General features: G+C 43.6%; 1 protein-coding gene across 12 annotated transcripts in view; it reads left to right on the top strand.

Annotated features, from left to right (window-relative positions):
* TTLL7 (tubulin tyrosine ligase like 7) overlaps nucleotides 1–21,594 on the top strand; it is a 138,810-nt gene that overhangs the window by 25,824 nt on the left and 91,392 nt on the right. For 2 of the 12 annotated variants that reach the window (XM_075936348.1, XM_075936347.1), the window contains one exon: nucleotides 6,253–6,356. The exons of 7 other annotated variants lie outside the window; for them this stretch is intronic. The gene's annotated coding sequence lies outside the window, so the exon portion shown is untranslated. Of the gene's footprint in view, nucleotides 1–1,883; nucleotides 2,282–2,311; nucleotides 2,652–6,252; nucleotides 6,357–21,594 lie in introns of those variants that run through there. 3 more of the 12 variants (XM_075936349.1, XM_014572106.3, XM_014572107.3) reach the window with 3 other exon arrangements.

Raw genomic sequence — 21,594 nt, 5'->3', positions numbered from 1 at the left:
AGTCACCTTATCTCAAAAAAGATATCTTGACACTGGAAAAAGTTCAGAAAAGGGCAACAAAAATGATTAGGGGTTTGGAACGTCTGCCATATGAGGAGAGATAAATAAAACTGAAACTTTTCAATTTGGAAAAGAGGTGACTAAGGGATGATATGATAGAGACCTATAAAATCATGACTGGTGTTGAGATAGTGAATAAGGAAAAGTTATTTACTTGTTCCCATAACACAAGAACTAGGGTCTCAGAGGGGGTAGCTATGTTAGTCTGTAACTGAAAAAACTTGAAAAACAACAAATGATCCTGAAGCACCTTAGAGATTAACAAAAAATGTAGATAGTATCCTGAGCTAATGTGGGCACAACCCACTTCTTCAGATGACTGGAGCAAAGGGTCCAGAGGTACAAATAAATAGCAGAAAAAGAAAGGAGATGAGGAGGGAAAATCTTGTCAATCAGAATGCTAAATGAGGCTAATACAGTGGGCTGTAAGTGCCCGATACTTAGCTTTTGATGTCATTTAAACGTTGAATATAATGGCCCATCCAGTTCATGTCTTTGTTCAAACTTTGGTTAAATGTGTCAAATTTGCATATGAAGGCAAGTTCCACAGTTTCACTCTACAGCTGGTTTTTGAAATTGCTTTGTAAGAGTTAAAATGTTCCCCAGAAGGTTTCTATGTGTTACCATTTTGAATATCTGATTTGTCTCCACTAATTCTTTTTTGTAGAGACTGTCCAGTTTGGCCAATATATATGCAGAGGGGCATTGTTGGCACTTGATGACATAGAACACATTGGTGGACATGCAGTTGTATGAGCCTCTTATGTAGTGGGCTTATGTGGTTAGGTCCTGTGATGATGTCGCACGTGTGGACAGAGTTGGCACCATAGTGTTCCTGACAGCTTGTAATCCATCATCGTGTGGAATGATGATGTAAAGCAGTGGTTCCCAACCATTTTGAGCATAAACAGAATTCCCCAAATTGGACAGATTCTTCTGTCAGGCTAAGAGTGTGGTTGGATAGGTTAACAGTGTTGTTAGGTGAGTTGAGGGTCACCAAATGAAATTAATAGGTAGCAGTTTTAAAACAAACAAAAGGAAGTTTTTCTTCACACAATGCAGTCAACCTGTGGAACTACTTGCCAGAGGATGTTGTGAAGACCAGGTCTTTAACAGTGTTCAAAAAAGTACTAGATAAATTAATGTAGGATAGGTCCATCAATGGCTATTAATCAGGATGATAGAAATGGTGTTTCCAGCCTCTGTTTGCCAGAAGCTGGGAATGGGTGATAGATAGGAGGGATCACTCAATTATTCCCTGTTCTGTTCACTCCCGCTGGGGCACCTGGCAGTGGCCACTGTTGGCAGATAGAATACTGGGCTAGGTGGACCTTTGGTCTGACCCCAGTATGGCTGTTCTTACCCTGTGGGAACTGTCAGTTCCTCAGTAATTTAGGGTATGTCTAGAAGGGGGGGTGGGGAGGTTCGCGGCTACTGAAGGTATCCTGAAAAAACTCTGCCACGTCCAGGGAACACGTTTGCTCTTCCACTTTTTTTTGAGGCCGAGCAGACGCTCTTTCAAAAGCCCTGTCTTCCTGATGCCAGGAGGAAGAAGGGATCTTCTGAAAGAGGGATTTTTCCCGAAATTTGGCCCAGTTCAGAAAAGCCTCTTCAGAAAAAAAAGCGGAGAAAGGTACCAAAATGCCTTTGCATTTTGCGTATCTTTTTCAGCAAAAAACGTTGTAGTCTAGACATAGCCTGGGGGGGGGGAGGGAGGTGAAGTTATACATGAGCAGCGCAGCGCCTAGAGCGCGACCGGAGCTGCGCTGGACAGCGGCGGTGGGGCAGCAGCGCCCCGGGGCGGCGCTAGGCTCTTAGGCGGGGTCCCTGCGGCAGCCGCTGCGGCCTCGCAGAGCAGGGCGCCCCCTCCCCTCGCTCGCTGCCCAGCCACGGGCTCCGCCGCTGGGTCCTCCTCGCCCGAGGGCGGAGCAGGCGCTGGCGGGACCTAAGACAAGTCCCGGCCGCGGGGCCCGCTCCGGAGCCCTCACCCGCCCTTGGGGAGCACCGGCCCCGCGAGCCGGTCTCCGCCTCCCTCTGCCCGCGCCCCACCCCCCTCGCCGGGAATGGTTTGCTCCGTCGGCCCCGCCTGCCGCCAGCGCCCAGCCGCGGCAGGCTCGGAGCAGGTGCTGCCCGCCCGGGAGGGAGCTTGACCCGGGCGCGAGGGCCCGCGGGCTGGCGCCGCGCAGCGAGCCGGGAGTGGCGGGGACCCTTCAGCCTCGAGGTACAGGCAAGAGAGCCCCTGAATCCCCCCCCCCCACGCACACCCCAGCGCAGCTCGGGGCAGCCTGGCAGGGTCGTTCCAGTGCTAGACCCGGCCCTTCCCGTCTCCCTGTCTCTGCCGTGGGTGCAGGGGCGCGAAGCCGCCGCTGCGGGGAGACTGGCCTCGGAGGCAGAAGCCAGCTGCGGAGCGGATGCTGCTGACAGTGATTCAGCATCCTCCCCTGCAGCCACCGGGAGGAGGAGGTCGCGCTCGGGCCGGGGAGGAAGGACAGCAGAAGGGCCCTTTCAGTGACACCCAAGGTAACGGGCTCTAGCCGCAGCCAGAGGTGCCTATAAACTCTCTCCCGCTTCATGCCGATCTGTGATGCCAGGTAGGGGCTTCTACCCATGACGGTGTAAGGTTAGTTCGCCTTTGCTGCTGGGGAGCAGGGCTGGTGAGAGCACCAGCTTGTAGCTTAATGTCTCTCCCACTCTGCTGTCATTTGACTCTCGCAAGTGTTGGAGGGTGACTCAAGTAAAATGCTCCAATGACTGTTCCACTTTCTCTTACTGATAATGATTTAGGGGAACATCTTATTGCTCTCACTGGCACAGGTAATGGTTTCAGGATTGGATGGGGGATGCAGCATATGCTTCCGGTCAATTTAGACTGCTATGAAGAGCTTCATAAATGCAGATGATTTAATAATTTATCTTAGAACATCTACAGATTGTCATATACGATTTCATCTGAAGAACGCTTGATGATCAAGCTCTTTTTGTCTGCGAGCCTCTTGTATTTTTAACATTATCTGGTTTGCAGAATAAAATTTATTCATTACTGATGTGTGTTCTTTGTGTGGGAGGAAGTCCATTTAAAAATAGCTTATGTAAGTTATGTTAGAGTACCCTAACTCCTTCTCTGCAGAAAAGGGCAAGGTTATGGTAGGGTCGCTTCTTGGCAGTAGCCCTTAGTGAATGCTCAAATTTAGAACAAATGAAATGAGGCTATGAAAGATAACTTCTTTATCAGCTTCCTGCTGTTTGATCAACATCTGTTATCTGTAAAGCTTCTTTTTGTAATTCACATTGTCTTAAACTTAATATATATTATTAGATTCCACCAAACTAATGTGAGACTTCTGTGTTTTTGATATGTATTTAAAAAGAAAAACCTAATTTGGATACTAGTTGAAAAACTAGTGCTTCATTTTTTCCCCAACATGAACCTACTATTGATTTTATGACCCTAGACATCAGAGCTTATATTAAATAGAGCAGCACTACATTGGAAAGGCTATATTCACAGTCAGGAGATCAGAATTTGCTTCTGAAGTGAAGGGGGGGGAAGCATTGATTCTAGATAATATATCAAAATGTTCAGAATGACTGTACAAGATGTGTTGTGCCCATGTCTAATTTTCAGGGTGAAGGTTTCCTACAGGAATAGAATAGGCTCAAAATAGCACTTCATAGGACAAAGATAGAGGCTTGATTTTTCTCGCAGGATCTCTGCCACATTGCAAACAAAAGTCAGCAAATTTATGTTTGTTACAACAGCATCTGAAAATATTTGCAGAGATAGGACACTTTTAAGACAGTGATGTACTATTAAAATATACCAGAGCAGAAAAATTATTATCAGAAATTGATATAAGATATTTGGATGCTTCTTAAAGAAGTGTATTTTTACCTGAAACTATGGTTTCTCACACTGCTAGCACAGCAGTGTCCTGTTTCAGGATGAGGACTCCTGAGTGCTAAAGTAATACAGATAATAAATAATAAGGACATTGCTAAAAATTGTTGCAGCTACACAATTATTAAAATACATGGTATCTAACATCCCTACTTGTAACTGCTTAAATGGGATCCAGTTGTGCGGTGGGCCCAGCCAGACTGGAGCAGCCCCCCACTTGATGCGGGCCGGGGGCTTCTCCAGCCTGGTTGGGTCCAGTGCACCGTGTTATGGGCTGTGGGTGCTCCAGCCAAGCCGGGCTTGCCATACCATGCTGTTGCTCCAGTCCGGCTGGACTCATCACACCATAGGATCTTGTTTAAGCAGTTAACCAGAACATTTAACTGGTTAACTGATTAAATGGGATTTTACATCCTATTTTGAATCCTTTGGGTTTATGTTTTCCAGCTTTTCTCTCTAACTCTGAGGTTACGTCTACACTGCAGGCTTCTTGCACAAGAACTTTCTGCGCAAGAGTTTTAGCCATTTTAGAGGTTTCTTGCCTGGCATTGTTTGGCTCCTAACTCAAATACGTTTTTTGTTTTTCTTCATGTAAATAATTGTTCTGGGCAGAGGCTGGGGATGAGGGTTTCGATATGCCGGCTAGCCAGAGCGTAACTCCAGTCCTCTGTACTGGAGCTTGGGCTAGGTAAGAAGCACCTGCCCCTGGCCACTGTAGCTGAAGTGAGCACAGATGAGAAAAGGGTGTGTGTTCCCTGGCTGGGGGATAGACAGACATTGGATCTGGACTTCTAATACTTTTGTCATCTGAAGAAATAGGTTGTGCCCACGAAAGCTCATGATACCATCTACATGTTTTGTTAGTTTTAGGGTGCTACTAGACTGTTTGTTGTTTCTTAAGTTTTTCCTGTTACAGACTAACTCAGCAACCCCTCTGAAGCTTTTACACAGACAAACAGATACACAAATAGATAAACTCTCTGAAACATACAGTAGAGTTGTCCCTTTCCCCATCCCTGCCCCCTCCTGGCTCAGTGGGGTTATAGCTGTCCCAGTCCCCATTTCCAGCCCTTACAACCCCTTCAATGGTCATTCTACAGTATAACTGTCTCTCCTACCAGACCCTTCCCTTTCCATTTTATGAGAAACAATTGAATTCCAGGCACATCCCATTGTCTTGGCACAACCTTGTTTTAAGTTATGATAAGAGGAACCTGCATACCAAATTTAGTGATCCTAGGTCTTACCATTTAGGGGGAGACTCACAGACAGACAGACACATTTCTAAAATATAGTAAGAAGAAGAAATGGCAAGCCACCTGCCAGACAGGTCTCCCCCAGGACACAGGAGCAGCGTGAAGCCCCAGCCTGTGAGTCGCCCACTCCGCAGGTCTGCATGGGACCACCGGTGCCACCAGCTCTCTGCTGCATCTGCTGGCCACTTGTGGGGGAGGTGCCGAGTAAGGATGTTAAAATACAGTTAATTGATTAATTGTCTAGTTGATGGAATTTTAGTTGACTAGTCGATAGGCACTTCCGCATTCCTCCTTTGAAATGTACAAGAGTGGGGGCGGAATGCGGAACTCTGCGTACTGCTCGGGGCCAGCGGGAAGTCTTACTGACTCTGGGATGCACATGGGTGCCTTCTTTGAAATGCACAAGATTCCCTAGCACGAGTCAAAGGGGCAGCTGCCTGGAGTCCGGGGTCAGCTGGGGACTCCCCAGTTGACCCTGGACTCCCCAGGAAATGCCACGGGGAACCTGGGAACAGCTGGGGAGTCCCCAGCTGACTCTGGGCTCCTAGCGGCATGCAGCATAGCATGGAGACCGGGGTCAGTGGGGGGCTTTGAAATGCACAAGAACCCCCGCTGAGTTACCGGGGGTGTGGCTTCCCTTACCCTTAGCATTGAGTTAACCCATTCCGGTTTAGTGCACGGGAGGCTCACCCTGTCACACCATGGTAAGCAGACTTCCAGCTAACTAAAATCATGCTGGGTCATAGATGTTGCTGGACCAGAGATGCCAGACTAGAAGGATTCAACCTGTTTTATAATGATTATTGCAAGGGTACATAATAAAGGTTAACAAATACCCACCAAAATTGAAGTAAGAGTTTAATGATGGTGCTTTGTTAAATATCACTGTCATTAACATGAGGACATGATCACTTTTTATAAAAAGTAAAGTTTGTAAATGGAGTTACTCCAGAAATGGCTTTTAGTATTTAGTAATTACTGTAAAAAGTTGAAGAAAACAGGTGCATAATCATCTTTCTTCTCTCCTTCAAATAATAGAAACTATAGAACCTGGATAACTAAAGAGATTTCTAAAATAGAAGTAATGAAAACTACAGCACCATATTCCATTACCTCTTTCTGTTGCAAACAAGTTTTTTTCTGTAAGTACAGGTTATTAAGTTCCTAAGTGAATGAATTTTAGTCCCTAGTCAGGAAACAGAGGGAGACCTTCAGGTTCCAGTAGTTATTTAAAATAATGGTTTGTTGTTGAATTGATGTACTCTTTAATGTTCTAACCATTGTGTTTGTTGAGCATAATAAACTAAACTGTTGTAAAAATGTGATACTACAAAAAGACTACTTTGAAATTTATTTCTGCAAAATTAGTGTAAAATTGTAATGAAAGCATTTTAAGAAATTAGCATTTTGAAGAGAGAAGACTTTTATCAGATTTAAAATATGATTACAGCAGCAAATTCACCAGTTTTCTTGTTGTGTGCCTCAGAGTACATAATATGCATCTTTTTTATATATATTGTTTAATTTTGCAACTACATAATTATATACAGATGGGCTTTAAATAAGCACAAACTCATCTACATCATACCTTACTGGGTGTGCAATACTTTTTGTCCATAAAGAGATAACTTGCTCCAAATTTCACGTCTTAGTAATTGTACATTAATCCACAATATGAAGAGCCATGACTGTGTGGCAATTAAGTAGTCAAGACAAAATCATTAGAGAAAAAGCATACTTTTTATTGCACTGATTGTTACCTTTTATATTAATTACTCTCATATTTCACTAATTATAATGCTTTTCCTCTTTTTCTCAGTAACTTGTTGAATTCTCACCATAATCTATGAGCTAAATATTATGGTAAAAAATAAACATGAAAGTGCAATTAACACTTTTTGAAAGTAATAATAATTTTTTAATAATTTATAAACTGAACTGCACCAAAGGAGTAGTCCAACTAGTTAAAATGCACATTCCAGCTTTGGTGCTTTTAAGGCTCATGTTCTCTTTGCATTCTGGTGCCTGGGAAGAGAAGTTCAGGTAACTGGGAATGGGACAAGGAAGGGAGGCTCATGGTGTGTGGTAGGAGGCTCCCTTTTTTATCTAGTGGACATCTGAGCAAAAAGTTATCAAGCAACTCCATAATTGTCCCTTTGCACAGTCAGGGAAATCTGTGGAAGGATGGCTAAGTTTGTCAATTTCTACCTCTGGAGACCCTGGCATCCATGCGATGTGTTCATGAATCTTCAGGTTTATTGGGGATTCGAGGCCTTGCCTTTTGGTTGACCTGCAGGGCCTCAAACCCTTCCTTCAAAAAGAGAGCGTGTTGCAGAAACTCCCTGGAATAGGTTGTCACTTTCACTTGTGCAAAGCAGATATAAAACTACCAAATCAGAATTCACCATTCATTTACACCGGTATTGACATTTAGATACAAGTCCCACTCCCTTTGCCTTCAAGTAGTTGATGATACAACTTGCAACATAATGGAGAATCAAGCCCCATAAACTTGACAGCAGACGGTTCCCCTTTCTGCCTCATATTTGAAGTGGGAGTCAGAATTTGTTAATTTTAGGGATGTAAGCAAGTAGTCAACTACTCGACTACTTGTTTCCTCAATCCCTTGCTGCCTCTCTATTAGAGGCAGCAAGGGGAGGAAACAGCTGCTGGTGCTGGGGGGAGGTAGCATAAAAGCCAGTTCCCCCTAGCACTGTCTCTGCAGTGCTGCTTGTGGGTAGGGGAGGCTGTGAAGCAGCCCCTGTCCATGAGGGCTTGGGCTGGCCGCGGGCAGGGTCTGCTGGACCCAGCAAGAATTAGGACTGAACAAACCCAGCTCAATCCCAGCCCACACCAGTCTGGGACTGCTGTGGCTCTGCAGAGCTGCAGTGGTACCAGCTCTGTCCTGGCTCACACCAGTTGGGGACCTACCCCGTCTCTGTGGCTCTGCAGTTTAAATGTTTAAAACGGCCTGTGCGCCCGTCTCCTACTACATTTAAACTGCAGAGCCACAGTGGGAGTAGCTCCTGGACTGGTGTGAGCCAGTACAGTGCACCTTCCCTTATCAAGTAATCGTGTAGTTCATTGGTCAGCAACGAGTAAATCTTGGAGTCTCTGACAGGTCATCCTGACTGGTTTGGCTAGGAAGCTATCAAGTGCTGGCACTTCTGTTGTCCCTCCACCCACTGCCATGCTGCTCCTCCCCTCTGCCTTGGAGCCTCCTGCTTGCTGTGCAGGGAGTAGGAGGGAGAAGAGGGGGACACTGATGTCAGGGTGTCCCTCCTCGCCCCACATCTGTACCCTATTTCCACACAGAGAGAAGGGGATGGAGGGAGCTTGGCAATGCAAATCTCTGTGTGTCTCACACACTGTGTGTATGTGTCTCTCATTCTCACAAACACAAACTGTCCTTCACTTTCATCTCTCGACCCAGCATATATGTGGGTTGCTGTTGTTACTTCTTCTATTGCTTGCAAAGTGTTATTTTTGGTGTTTGACTGGTCAGTGGATTTCATAATTTTCATTTCTCTTTTATGCTTACATTTAAATCTTTGAGTAGTGAGTTCTAAAATGCCTAACCTGTCATGGCTGGAGTAGTTATCCCTGTGGCAATTGCTGCTTCTGGACGTGGCTGGCATGTCCCTGCAGCCCCTGAAAAAGGCAAAGCAGGGAGTCTCCACATGCTGTCTTTGCCTGCAGACACCACTCCTGCAGCTCCCATTGGTCAGTCATGGGGAACCGGAGCCAGGAGAAGCTGTGGACTCTGTGTCTGCAGATGAAGGACAGCACCAGGGAGCCATTGCTGTACATGCCAGCTGCTTTCAAGAGTGGTTCAGGACCAGAGCAGGAGTGAACCTGCACCCAATCTCCTGACCCAGATATGAGTCCCCCTGCACCCAAACTCCTTCCCAGAGCTTGGGTCCTGAAACCCTTCCTGGACCCCAATCTCCCACCCTGGGCTAAGCCTGGAGCCCCTCCCACATCCCAACCCCCTTAGCCCAAGACCAGAACCTGAACCCAAACCCCCTACCCCAGATTGGTGAAAGCAGGTGAGGTTGGAGGAGGAAGAGGGATGGAGTGAGTATGGTGAGGCCTTGGAAAAGGGGTGGAGCAGGGGCAGGGCCTCAGAGAAGGGGCAGGAAGGAAGTGGGGCAAGGGTGTTTGAGTTTGAGATATATCTTAAATTGCACTTAAATTGAAAAAAGTAATATTGTGGTTAAACAGGTTAGAGACCACTGGTATTGTTGATACAATTTGTATCGACTACACCAGTGTTTGTCAACCTTTAATAAAGTACTCCTTTAATAAATAAATAAATACCCCCAGTACCTACCATTTTCAGACATACAATTTTTTTTCTACAATTGCAATACATTTGTCTAAACAACTTAATTGTAGCCGGGCAGGCAATGAAATTTGTGGGTGTAAAAAGTACAAAAATAATAAATCGCTGTAAAACTTAAATAAAAAATTCAGTTTTCTCCAAATTTCAGTTGTGTTGACTTACCCCCCAGACTTCTCTTGAGTATCCCTAAGGGTACTCGTACCACTGGTCTACACGATTAATCAGTTACCCGCCTCTCAACATTCTTAGTTAGTTCCATACCTTCATTCAGTTTATATGCATAGGAACATTATTTCCTCTTTATATTTTAAAGGAATAAGTACTGATACCATGACTGATATCATTCGAAGACCTTCAGTGTCAGCAGCTTTAAACTGAGCTGCTCGATGTCTCCAGAGTGATGTCCCTGAAGATGATGATAGTACTATTTACCTTTCCACATGCAAAACAATAATAGCTTCAAATACTAAGCAGCAAATACAATGGGTATTTCTTTAAGAATATCTCTGTTTCAAAGGCAGCATTTATAAATGTGAGCTGCAAGTATGGCCTTGATAAACACTTATGTGGAGCAAAACCTTATCTGTTTTATGGACAATCCTTGAAAGCTGAATTGAGGTTAATTAAAAATGCCACCTTTTAATGAACGTTCGAGTATTTTATATTTTGGGACAGTGCCACTGAGATGCCTTCTTTCTCTTTTTTAATCTTTCTTTCTTCTAGGACTTGATCTATGCATTCTTTCATTGTAGCATTGCTGAAGGTGCCTTGTAAGCCCTAGAGTACCACACCCAGCTTTTATAGTACCAAACCCAGTACCATGCTGTGATTTGCGGTTGAGTCTTGGCAATAGGGATGTCAAGGGAAGTTTGTTATTGGAGCTAGGATTTCACTTCTGGAGAAGAGATGTCATGCTGCACTTCAACTCATTTAGTTTGTATTGGGAAACAGAAACTGAGGTCTAAAGTGTGGGGGTCTGCATGAAGTGTGAGAATAGTAATGGGTGAGTGGAGGTCTTAGATAATCCACAATTAAGTAAGGCCCCCAGTTCTGTTGGCCCTGGTCTACACCAGGGCTTTATTTTGAAATAACCCCACTTAGGTCAAATTTATAGGTGGAGCATCCACACTACCAAGCCCATTATTTTGAAATAACTGGCTGCTTATTTTGTTAGGCTGTATTCCTGCTTTTCTCGGGAAATAATGCTAATTTTGAAATAGTTATTTTGAAATAGCAGTAGTGTAGATGCTCCAGTGCCGCTATTTTGAAATAATTAAACCCCAGAATAATTCGAACTAATTACTCTCCAGTGTTTTCTGGGGCCCTAAATCAAGACAGTGCATCCACATTAACAGAGTCTGCCTCGGACTAATTTTGAGGCTTCCCTGAAGTGGGGACATGCTATTTAGATTTTGTAAAATCAAGAGTTATGTTGATTTTTAGTAATTTCAAAATAATTTCCTAGTATAGACATGTTTTTGAAGGGCTACATTAACACCTTCTCTAGAAGGAAAACTCTTTTTGTTTGGATACTGGAAACAGTGATCTTAAGGGAAACATTGGTAGTTTTTCTCCCATCCATAGAAGAACTGGGAGCAAGTCTTTTGAAAATGTAAAATACTATTATGTTCATTTGTGATGGGGCTCTTCCTGTAGTTTTAGTTAAGATCTGGTTATGCGTTAGCAAAGTTATTTTCATCTTTGCTTAGTATCAAAAAGCTAAGCATATTCTTCTTTGGCTATTCAGGTTGCACCTCTATAACCTGGGACTCTCTGGTCCGGCAACATCCACGATCCGGCAGAACCATGATTATTCCAGGATCAGAGAGTTCTGCAGCTATGGAGGGAGGGGGAGACAGGAGCCTGGAATAATGCAGGGAGGGAGGGCAGGGCTCAGCTGGGTAGGGGGAGAAGGGATGGGAAGCCCAGTACATGACCCAGTTGGGTTGCCTGAAGAAGATGGAAAGCCTGGTGGGGCAGCAGAGCAGGGAGTGGGGCCAGCAGCAGGGAGGCCAGCAATGACCCCCCTGGTCTGGCAAAACCCCTTATCCAGGACCAGTTATGTCCCAAGGGTGCCACCAGGGAGGTCCAGTCTGTATTAATACATGTTTCCTTCCAGCTCTGTCCTTGGATTAGCTTTTGTTTGTGCTATTTTTAGCATTTGAAAACCAGCACAGTAATATCCCTATAGGCTATAGTGAACGTAGTGGAGTATAGCATTAGCAAATGGAGCCTTACTAGTGAATCCATACACTTTTGAACAGTCACATGTAGATATTGACTGAGATAATAAAAGAAAAATTACATTGCAAGGACAGTGGGTAGTAATTCACTGGTGTGCGGAAATTTCTCTTTGTACTTGTTTAAACATACTTTTTTACTAATAATGTTGAAAAATATATGTTGGACCTAGATGTTGGTCTAATCCATACATTTTATTTTCCTTGATTTATGGGCTTCTCTTATGTCCTTAATGTTCCTCTGATGCATTTTTTCCTGTTCATTTGTTGTATTTTTTTTAACTTTGAATTGTCGTCTGCTGTTTTTTGTCTTATAAAACAAAACACACGATAAGAATTATTAAGTGCTACTGGTAGAGTTATGAACAATTGGTGTTTTTCCTCACCTTTATATTGATAAAGTCTGAGGCCCCATGGTCAGGGGCCAGGATGGGGATGTGGGTGCCATCACGCCCCCTGCCACTGTTGGGTAAGCCCATGGCAGCAAAGCCAGTGATGATGGGGTTCAAGTCTCCCAGGGTGATGACCCTATGCAGAAGAATGGTGTTGATGGCCTTCATCACCTATAGAATCACGGAGTTGACAAGGCCCTCAGGAGGTCCCCGAGTCTAAGCCCCTTTCCATAGCAGGAGCAATCCCAAGTACCCCATCCCCAGTATGGCTTTGTGAAGCTGGACTGAAAAACCTCTAGGGATGGAGATTCCAGCCCCCTCTCTAGGGCACCCCATTCCAGTGCTTCACCACCCTCCTAGAACAATAGTCAAATCTGCACGAGTACGGCCCTGGCGATTAATCTCCCCACACCGAAATGGTTCCCCACAGAGCAGTAAGTTTCTGGCATGCTGAGATTCCAAAGTGCAATGGCAACATGCTTTTGGAGTAAGATGGTGGGTCTCATCTGGGTGTCTCATTGCCAGAGAGCAGAGGTGAGCCACTCGCAGAGCTCCAGGAAGGTGTCCTTTTGCGTGCGGAAGTTCTGAGCCACTGCTGGTTGTTCCACCATTCCATAATGTTGCAGAACCACCAGTCGGAACTGGTCTCCCGGCACCAAAATGGCAGGGAAGAATGGACGGATATGTGGTGCAGGAGGCATGCCCAGGCCGGGGTGAGGAAGTCCCCCATTCCAGGCTGGTTGTCATCCTCCTGCAGCACCACATATGCAGCCTGTAAAAATTGTGCCAGGAGTTGCAGCAGGCAGTCTAAGAGCCTGGCACTGCTTTGCAGCAGGTCCGGCTCCATGGTGGAAATGTTGTGGCAACCAGAGCATGTGGTATGAGTTTGCTGTCCCTCAAGGAGGTAGGCAATGGAGAAGAGTCTGAGACACGGCTGTCGAGGGGAGCCCCTTTAAACGGGAGCCTCAGATATCTGTTTTCTGAGGCTACAGGAAGTGACTGCTGTCCTGATTCCCTGCCCGGAGCGCTTCCGAGGGGCTTTAAACGTGATTTAGGCTCCAGTCAGTGTGGACGTGCTATGTTGATATAAAACTGCGCTTTTTCAATGGGTATTTGGAGTGTGGATGTGCTATTTTGAAATAATTATTTCGGGAGTTATTATTTCAAAATAGCTTATTTTGAAATAACCACGTAGTGTAGACATAGGCTTACAGATTGGGGAAAATCACAACAATCCTTCTTAATGGAATTACTGTAATTTATATGATTTCTTTTGCATTGACAGAGGAATGTGATGGTTTATTTTAGTTTTTTATATTATGAAGTATTCATAAAGAATATATCTTATTTAGTTGTGTAGAAAAAATCTAGAATTAAAAGAGTTCTAGGTGTGTGACCAATGAGATAATTCACAATATAGGGGAATAGGAGATGATTCATATTTTCTCAGTATTGTAAGTCATGCACTAGCATTGTCTGTAGATATTTGTTGTACTGGAAAAGCAGCACAACATTTGTTAGCAGGGCTAACACATTATATGTGACTGTAACATCCCCAGCTGTCTGAACTGTGTCTCTGGGTTTGATTATCACACAATTCTTGCCTCCTTGTAAAAAGTGCGGATCTCTGTTTGTGGTCAGTGAGCTTGAGGAATTAGAAATTTAAAAAGGCCATGTGGGAACTGAACCTAAAATGAACTCTAGCTATGATCACAGTGCAGGCTCACATCCTGCAATACGAGATAGAAGGGAAGGCAATGTCAGTCAGGCACATGCATTTGGAGGGAGGGTGGCCTTGGTAGGCTCTGCACTGCTGCACTCCCCAGTGGGGTTCAATGAACATAGGCACAGTCTCCTGCTAGGAGCCAGCTAAGTTGGTAGCTCAGCTCTACTTTAACAAAATATGTACAGTAAATTTCCGATAACCCGGCACCTTTAGGACCCAGGAGGTGCCGGATTATCAGATATGCCGGACTATCAGAAGGGGGGGCTATGAGGGGTCTGGAGTGGGGTGGGAGGGGATGCCACCCCAGATCCCTCATAGCCCCCTCCTTATGATAGTCCTGCTCTGCCCCAGCCGTCCCTGATTCATAGAATCATAGAATCATAGAATAATAGGACTGGAAGGGACCTCGAGAGGTCATCGAGTCCAGCCCCCCGCCCTCAAGGCAGGATCAAGCTCCGTCTACACCATCCCTGACAGATGTCTATCTAACCTGTTCTTAAATATCTCCAGAGAGGGAGATTCCACCACCTCCCTTGGCAATTTATTCCAATATTTGACCACCCTGACAGTTAGGAATTTTTTCCTAATGTCCAATCTAAACCTCCCCTGCTGCACTTTAAGCCCATTACTCCTTGTCCTGTCCTCAGAAACCAAGAGGAACAAATTTTCTCCTTCCTCCTTGTGACACCCTTTTAGATATTTGAAAACCGCTATCATGTCCCCCCTTAATCTTCTTTTTTCCAAACTAAACAAGCCCAGTTCATGAAGCCTGGCTTCATAGGTCATGTTCTCTAAACCTTTAATCATTCTTGTCGCTCTTCTCTGTACCCTTTCCAATTTCTCCACATCTTTCTTGAAATGTGGCGCCCAGAACTGGACACAGTACTCCAGCTGAGGCCTAACTAGTGCAGAGTAGAGCGGCAGAATGACTTCACGAGTTTTGCTTACAACACACCTGTTGATACAACCTAGAATCATATTTGCTTTTTTTGCAACAGCATCACACTGTTGGCTCATATTCAACTTGTGATCCACTATGACCCCTAGATCCCTTTCCGCCATGCTCCTTCCTAGACAGTCGCTTCCCATCTTGTATGTATGGAACTGATTGTTCCTTCCTAAGTGGAGCACTTTGCATTTCTCTTTATTAAACCTCATCCTGTTTACCTCTGACCATTTCTCTAACTTGCTAAGGTCATTTTGAATTATGTCCCTATCCTCCAAAGAAGTCGCAACCCCACCCAGTTTGGTATCATCTGCAAACTTGATAAGCGTACTCTCTATCCCAATATCTACATCATTGATGAAGATATTGAACAGTACGGGTCCCAAAACAGACTCTTGAGGAACTCCACTTGTTCCTCAACAAGTGCAGCAGTGCACTTGTTAGGCAGCAGCTGAATCGGAGATGCCTGCAATAGAGCATCTGGGGTGCTGCCGGGTTGGCAGCACTCCAGCTGCTCTTGGGGACGCCTGGGACAGAGCAGCTGGAGTGCTGCCAGGTTGGTCCTGCTGCGCCAAAGGACGGTGCTGCGGGACCAACCCGGCAGGACCCCAGCTGCTCTGCCCCAGGGGTCCCCGATTCAGCTTCTGGTCAGTTTCAGCAGCAGCTGAATGGGGGAAGCCTGTCCAGCTGCCCCAGCACTTCCAGGTTCCTGATGGTGCCGGACCATCAGGAGTCCCAGAGCATTGGATGCCGGACTAATGGAGTTTTACTGTATTCAGAACATGAGCAAGTATTTTTAACTGTGCTTGATCTCTGTCCACCCTGCCCATATATCAAAAAACAACATTACATTTACTTCAGGATTGGCCTCTTTTGCTAAATACTTAAGGGAGAGATCATTATTTTACCCATGGTGCCCTATATCTCTTTTTCTTCCTTTCTTGAAAACTACTGAGTCACTTTCTCTCTTTAGGTTTCAATTCACTTCAGTTTATGACTGATCCCCACCAGTTTTTCTTCCACAGTTCTTTCCGTGATTATTATTGCATATACTGTTAATATAGTTCCTTCCCCTCACCTCAACACACACACATGATTTGGAACTAGAAATGGCCATTGCTGGTGAGAAGGTTTTACAATTTCTTTTCTGCTTCCATTAAAGAACACTTTAAATTGTTATAAAGCATCATTAGGGGACCAGGAGACCAACATTAGTTTTTTTGCAGTTTTTATCCGAGTCACTTAAATCTTTGAGAAATAGAAATTTTGAGCTTCAGTTATTCATTTATATATAGAGGAGTTGGTGGATTAGGTTGCATCATATTTGAGTTTTTGCACAATTGCTCTGTTGTGTTCCATTTTAGCTGAAGTATGTTTATTTTCAGAATGGGTGAGCTAGGGAGGTGGTGGAATCTCCATCCTTAGAGGTTTTTAACGGATGGCTTGGCAATGCCCTGACTGGGATGGTTTAGCTGGGATTGGTTCTGTTTTGTGCAGATTAGATGAACTCCTAAGGTTTCTTCCAAAGCTACTCTTTGCTATTAAAAAGAAACTATTTCCAGACCAAGAGAGAAGAAGGGCTCAAGGTAGCTGTGTTTCAGCATTCTTCTCTGTTTGCAACTGCATTACTGCAATGATTAAAGGCATGAAGAGAAATAGGCATGCTTAGGTCAGTCATCTCAAATTTTGTACTTATTTAAATTATGAATCCAGAAAAAACTATAGTGTCATTATTAGCATGTTGGTTGTTTGTAGCTTAGAGATAGCATAAGGTTAGTCTATAAATAGAGCTGTTCAATATTACAGGGTAGCACAAGTAATGCTGTAATTATGGCTGCAAAAGCACATTTATTCTGTGATCTGTTTTCAGGCACTTGCTAAAAAATTACCCACTTTGGGCAGAAAAGTCTCATGATGCTTCATTTTGCTCAGGTCAAAGATAAAACAATTTGTATGGGGAATGTTTGATATACGTTTTTTCCCATGCTTTAGGTGTTGCATTTTTCAACAGATGAAGGAATTTTTCTGAGACTTTTGATTACATGCTGCCTACTATTGTATAGTATGGAGTGTGGCAAATGAGGTTGTGATGGAGGTCTGAACTCATTACAAATAGATCTTTAAGGGCATGTTAACGAGCCTAAGTTAGTTAGGTATCAGCTTCCCACTGAAATTAAATAGAACATGAGCATCTAACTCTTCCATGTTCCTTTAAAATTCCGGCCAAAGTGTTTGTTATTTTTAGAAATGGTTTTGTAATTTTTTCCTGTTGTGCAGTATTTAATTTCTTTCTTTTATTCTCCTGTATATAAACAGCTGGGTATATGCCACACTTTTGACCTAAAACTTCAGTGCAATTATTGTAGTGTGGACAGGAGTTCATTGTGTACACAAGAAGCTCTAGTTTCAGTTAATCTTTTAGAAAACCATAAAGAGATATTTCTCCTTTGTGTGGTTGTTCATTTGTGTCCGGATTCCTGATTTTGAATACATTACATGACATTTTGAATTGGATTGTAGGTTGCAGGCCAATGTCTGTCAATTTGCATTGCATCATGGTGTGGAAGTGCCATTCTGGGTGCTAGACTAGACAGCATTCTGATGTGCTAAGATCTGAATTTAGAAGATGTAATTCATGGCCATAGCCACTGCAAGCCCCATTTAGAAATTAGTTTATGTCTAGAAACACTGATTGCAGGCCTGGGATATATTAATTAGAGATAATGGGACAGATTCTGTACTATGGATGAGGAGTATTTAGTGTACTAAGTGTGTAAGCACAAATGTGTGTAAAAATTGTTTTAACTAATCATGGTGTTCTTATATTCCTGATCCTGAAGCCATCCCTTTTAAAATATTTTGCTGCAGTATCATGATTCTTTAGCCTTTGTTTTTCCAGCACTGAGTACATCTGGAATGCCTATTTTGGCACATATGTAGTCTATTGTCAGATCTGAGCATAGATTACTTTAAAAAGCCACATAGCTTATATACATGAACAAAAGAATGAGCAAAACAGTTATTAAATGGATCCCCTTCATGAAAGTTGGCTTTTAAAGAAAAATATGAGATACAAAGCACTTAATAGTCTTATTAGGTAAAACAACTTGTCTTCTTCCATATCTTCTCACATTTTCTTACATGCTTCTGTTTTAAAAAAAAAAAGAGAGAGAGAAACCAATCACCAGTTTGAATAGGTTTTTTTGTCACTCTGATTTGGGCCAGAGTTGAACTGGTTCTCTAGAGGAGAGATACCACATGCTAGACTGAGCCATATAGTTCCCAATCAGAAACATTTTACCAAAATATCACAATTGTGTACATGCTATACAACACTTTGCTTTGACTTTGGAACTATAGATGTAATTAGCCTCTCCCTTGGAGAGAGAGATCAGCCAGGTTTCTGTAAGTATTCTGTTCTGTTAAAGGACAAGTATCAGTCATGTCAGGATCATTAGCCCAAAGTAAACACTGTGAGCTGTACCTTCAAAATCTGGCATTCCATATTAGCATGTAAGACAGGGAAATGTTTGGAAAAGAAAACGATGCATATAATTAGTTACATATGACATTTAAAATGGGTAAGAATTAATACATGCATATTTATAACTGTTTCCATGCTTCATGACAGGTGTAAACTGAGTGGAGCAGAGCACAGTATTCAGCTAAACAATTGTTAACAAAACTTTTATTATGTTTATGCAGATTTAGATTGTGAAGGAGCTGCAAGACAAATTTGATATGTATATAGCCGCTCCCCGAGTTAGGACAAGTTACGGACCAACACTTGGTCCGTTACTTGAAATGTTCTTAACTTGGATCCCATAGAGTTACATGGCGACTGCGCTGTACGTAAGCGCGGATCGCCATTGGTAACTCGGATCGGCATTTACGACCGCATTGGTCGTAAGTGCGGATGGTCGTAAGTGGAGGTGGTCGTAACTCAGGGAGCGGCTGTATATATTAAAGCATGAATACATCTAAAATCCCTCTAGAGATTCACTTTAGTATAATAATGTTTAGAAGACAAAAACTTAATGGAAATATGTCGGTACATACATTATAGTAGCAATTCTTTTTGGTACTTGAAGAATATAGTTTATCAAGGTTTGAACTGTGTTTTGGTATTCAGTGTCAGTTTCCTGTTATGTCACATGCACTTGGTTAGTTGACCAAATATGGTGGCTGCCTTTCTAATGCAAGAATTAAGCTAGCCATCTAGACATAGCTATTCAACATAGTTGATCCCAAATAACAGAACTTGTGCACAATGTCTAGAGTAGAACTAACTACAGTATTAAAACTTCTGGTGTAATGATCATTGTCTCCTTTAGACTGATAGTTCAAACTCATCCCAATCTAGCACAAAGCTTCTGCAAAGTTGCTGGAGTCCCTCTTTACTATGTGCACTAAATACTGTCTCATCAGCAACAAGAAGTTATTTTATTGATATGTGTTTAGCCTTGCTATTTGTTCTGAAATGTGCAGTGTTGAAGGGTTTTCTATCTGATCTGGTATGGAGATGTATACTCCCGGTGCTAGATGAAAGTATTAAGAATCAGAAGAGGAAACATATGCTAGAGAGTGTTTATGCCAAAACACATCTTTGCCAGCTCTTGCTGGAAAGGCATTCACAGGACATTTCCCACAGTCTGCAAGTTCTTACTGAATATGTATATCCTTAGAATCAGTGTAGCTGGCACATGGGGCAACCACTAGAAAAATGTCAAGCCCAAGAAAGACCTTTTTGTATGACTGCCCTATACGTTACAATGTCTTTTGACCTGATCAGCATAAGGGGCCTTTTTCAGTTACTAGTGTAACCCCCCTTTTCCTACCTGGGTTAACGGGAAGCAGGTCACACTCACAGGTGTGCCTGGGTGCCTGATGTTTTAACCCAAAAGAGATCCTGAGCACCCCAGTGGTGATGGTGTTTAGTTGGGGAAAGCCCTATCCACCCCCTTGCTGCAGTCCCTTGCTCGTAATGAATGTAAAATGGTGGTGCCTCCACCTGGCTGGCCTTGTACACACTCACTGGTGTGCCTTGAGAGCCTCCAGGAACATACTCATTCTAACTATAATCTGGATCTAATTCCAGAACAACTACAAATCATATACATCTAATAGAACACTTTAAAATAAACAATCTTAACTTAAATAAACAGGGATTAACAGAATTAGCAATGAATAGCATTAACAAAACACATAACAATAATTGAAGCATATACAGCTAACATTTGTACTATCAGTGACCCCACCCCAGAGTGTGCACACCACTGGACTCACAGTCCCAGACTCTTGCTTGCGTTGGTGCACTGATGAACTGCAGCTGTAGTGGAGATTCGGTCCAAGCTAGACAGCAGCTCTGTCCCAGGCAGCATTTTCCCAACAAGCCCAAAACTTACTGCCTCATGCTATGCCTATTGGAAGCAGCCTGCTAAATCCCAGTTCCAATAGGCACCTAGTCCCGGTCTGTAGCTTCACTTTGACAGCCCCTGGACTGGATCAATCTCCTTGGCATCAGCCTGTCTCCCCTTCGGTTACAAACTCCAAGGCAGAGTCCCAGACTGCCAGGCCTCTTTTCTTCATGCACATGGAGAGGCAGTCATCTCCCACACAAGAGTCCTTCCTTCCTCTTTTTCCTAAGGGCTCATGGGAATTGTAGTCTGGATGGTAGCACACAGGGTCTTTTCAGAATAAAACAGAGGCCCTTTAGTAAAGGGACTACACTAGGGAGAATTGGCTTCCTTCCCCACCTTTCATTTGAGTCAGTCCTTTCATGATGGCATGAAGGGTACAATACAGTATGATGATCAATCTAACAGCTTTGAAATCCACAGCATCAAACAAGTTAAGATTAATGTATGTATGATAAGGCAGGGCCCTCCCCAGCTGCAAAATGACTCATTGCCATGCCCATGGTCTCTTTGATGCAGTTTTATTGTCCATTTTAACAAACAAACACAAGTCCTCAGCTCACCTTATACATCTGGGGCTCTCCCTGATACCTCTCCCAGAGGACTCTGGTGGTCTTGCTTTCCTGCCTTTTTGTGGCTCACTATCCCTGAACCAGTTCTTTCTTACAGTAGCCTTATTCCCTTTCAGATCTGTTCTCACCAAACTTTCCTGTACCCTTTATAGCCCAGATATAGTCCTACCCCTTTTATTGATGCAGTGGGATGTACCTGGTCTGGCACGGGTGTGCTGGACCTACTACTTCAGTCACAGGGATCAGTCACCCTGTGACAGCATATTAGTGTCTGTGCTCACAGGTTATATGAAACGGGTTTAATAAACGTTCAGCAAATAGTTTCACATTTTCCCCCTCATGGTGGTGGAAGCATGAATAATATTGTACTTACATAAGAATGGCCATACTGGGTCAGACGAATATTCCTTCTAGCCCAGTATCCTGTCTTCTGGCAGTAACCAATGCCAGTTGCTTCAGAGGGAATGAACACAACAGGTAATCATCAAGTGATCCCTCCCCTCTCACCCATTCCCAGCTAGGGATACCATCCTTGCTCAAATTATCTAAAATCTTGACATTTTCAGCGTGGCTGAAACTTGCCAGGAATTCAGTGCATACTGCTGAGGATAAAAGTTCCCAAAGTGTATTGAATTTATTAACAAATCATATAAATATGTAAGATAGGCAAAATGTGTGGTAAGTGAAGAACAGATGAAGCTAAAAAATTTTCTTCACCATAAATTGAACAGAAAACTACTGT

This window comes from Pelodiscus sinensis, chromosome 9 (genome assembly GCF_049634645.1).
Source record: "Pelodiscus sinensis isolate JC-2024 chromosome 9, ASM4963464v1, whole genome shotgun sequence".
Taxonomy (NCBI): domain Eukaryota; kingdom Metazoa; phylum Chordata; order Testudines; family Trionychidae; genus Pelodiscus; species Pelodiscus sinensis.
The sequence above is the reverse complement of the archived record's forward strand: the minus strand, read 5'-3'. Positions and strand labels throughout refer to the sequence as shown.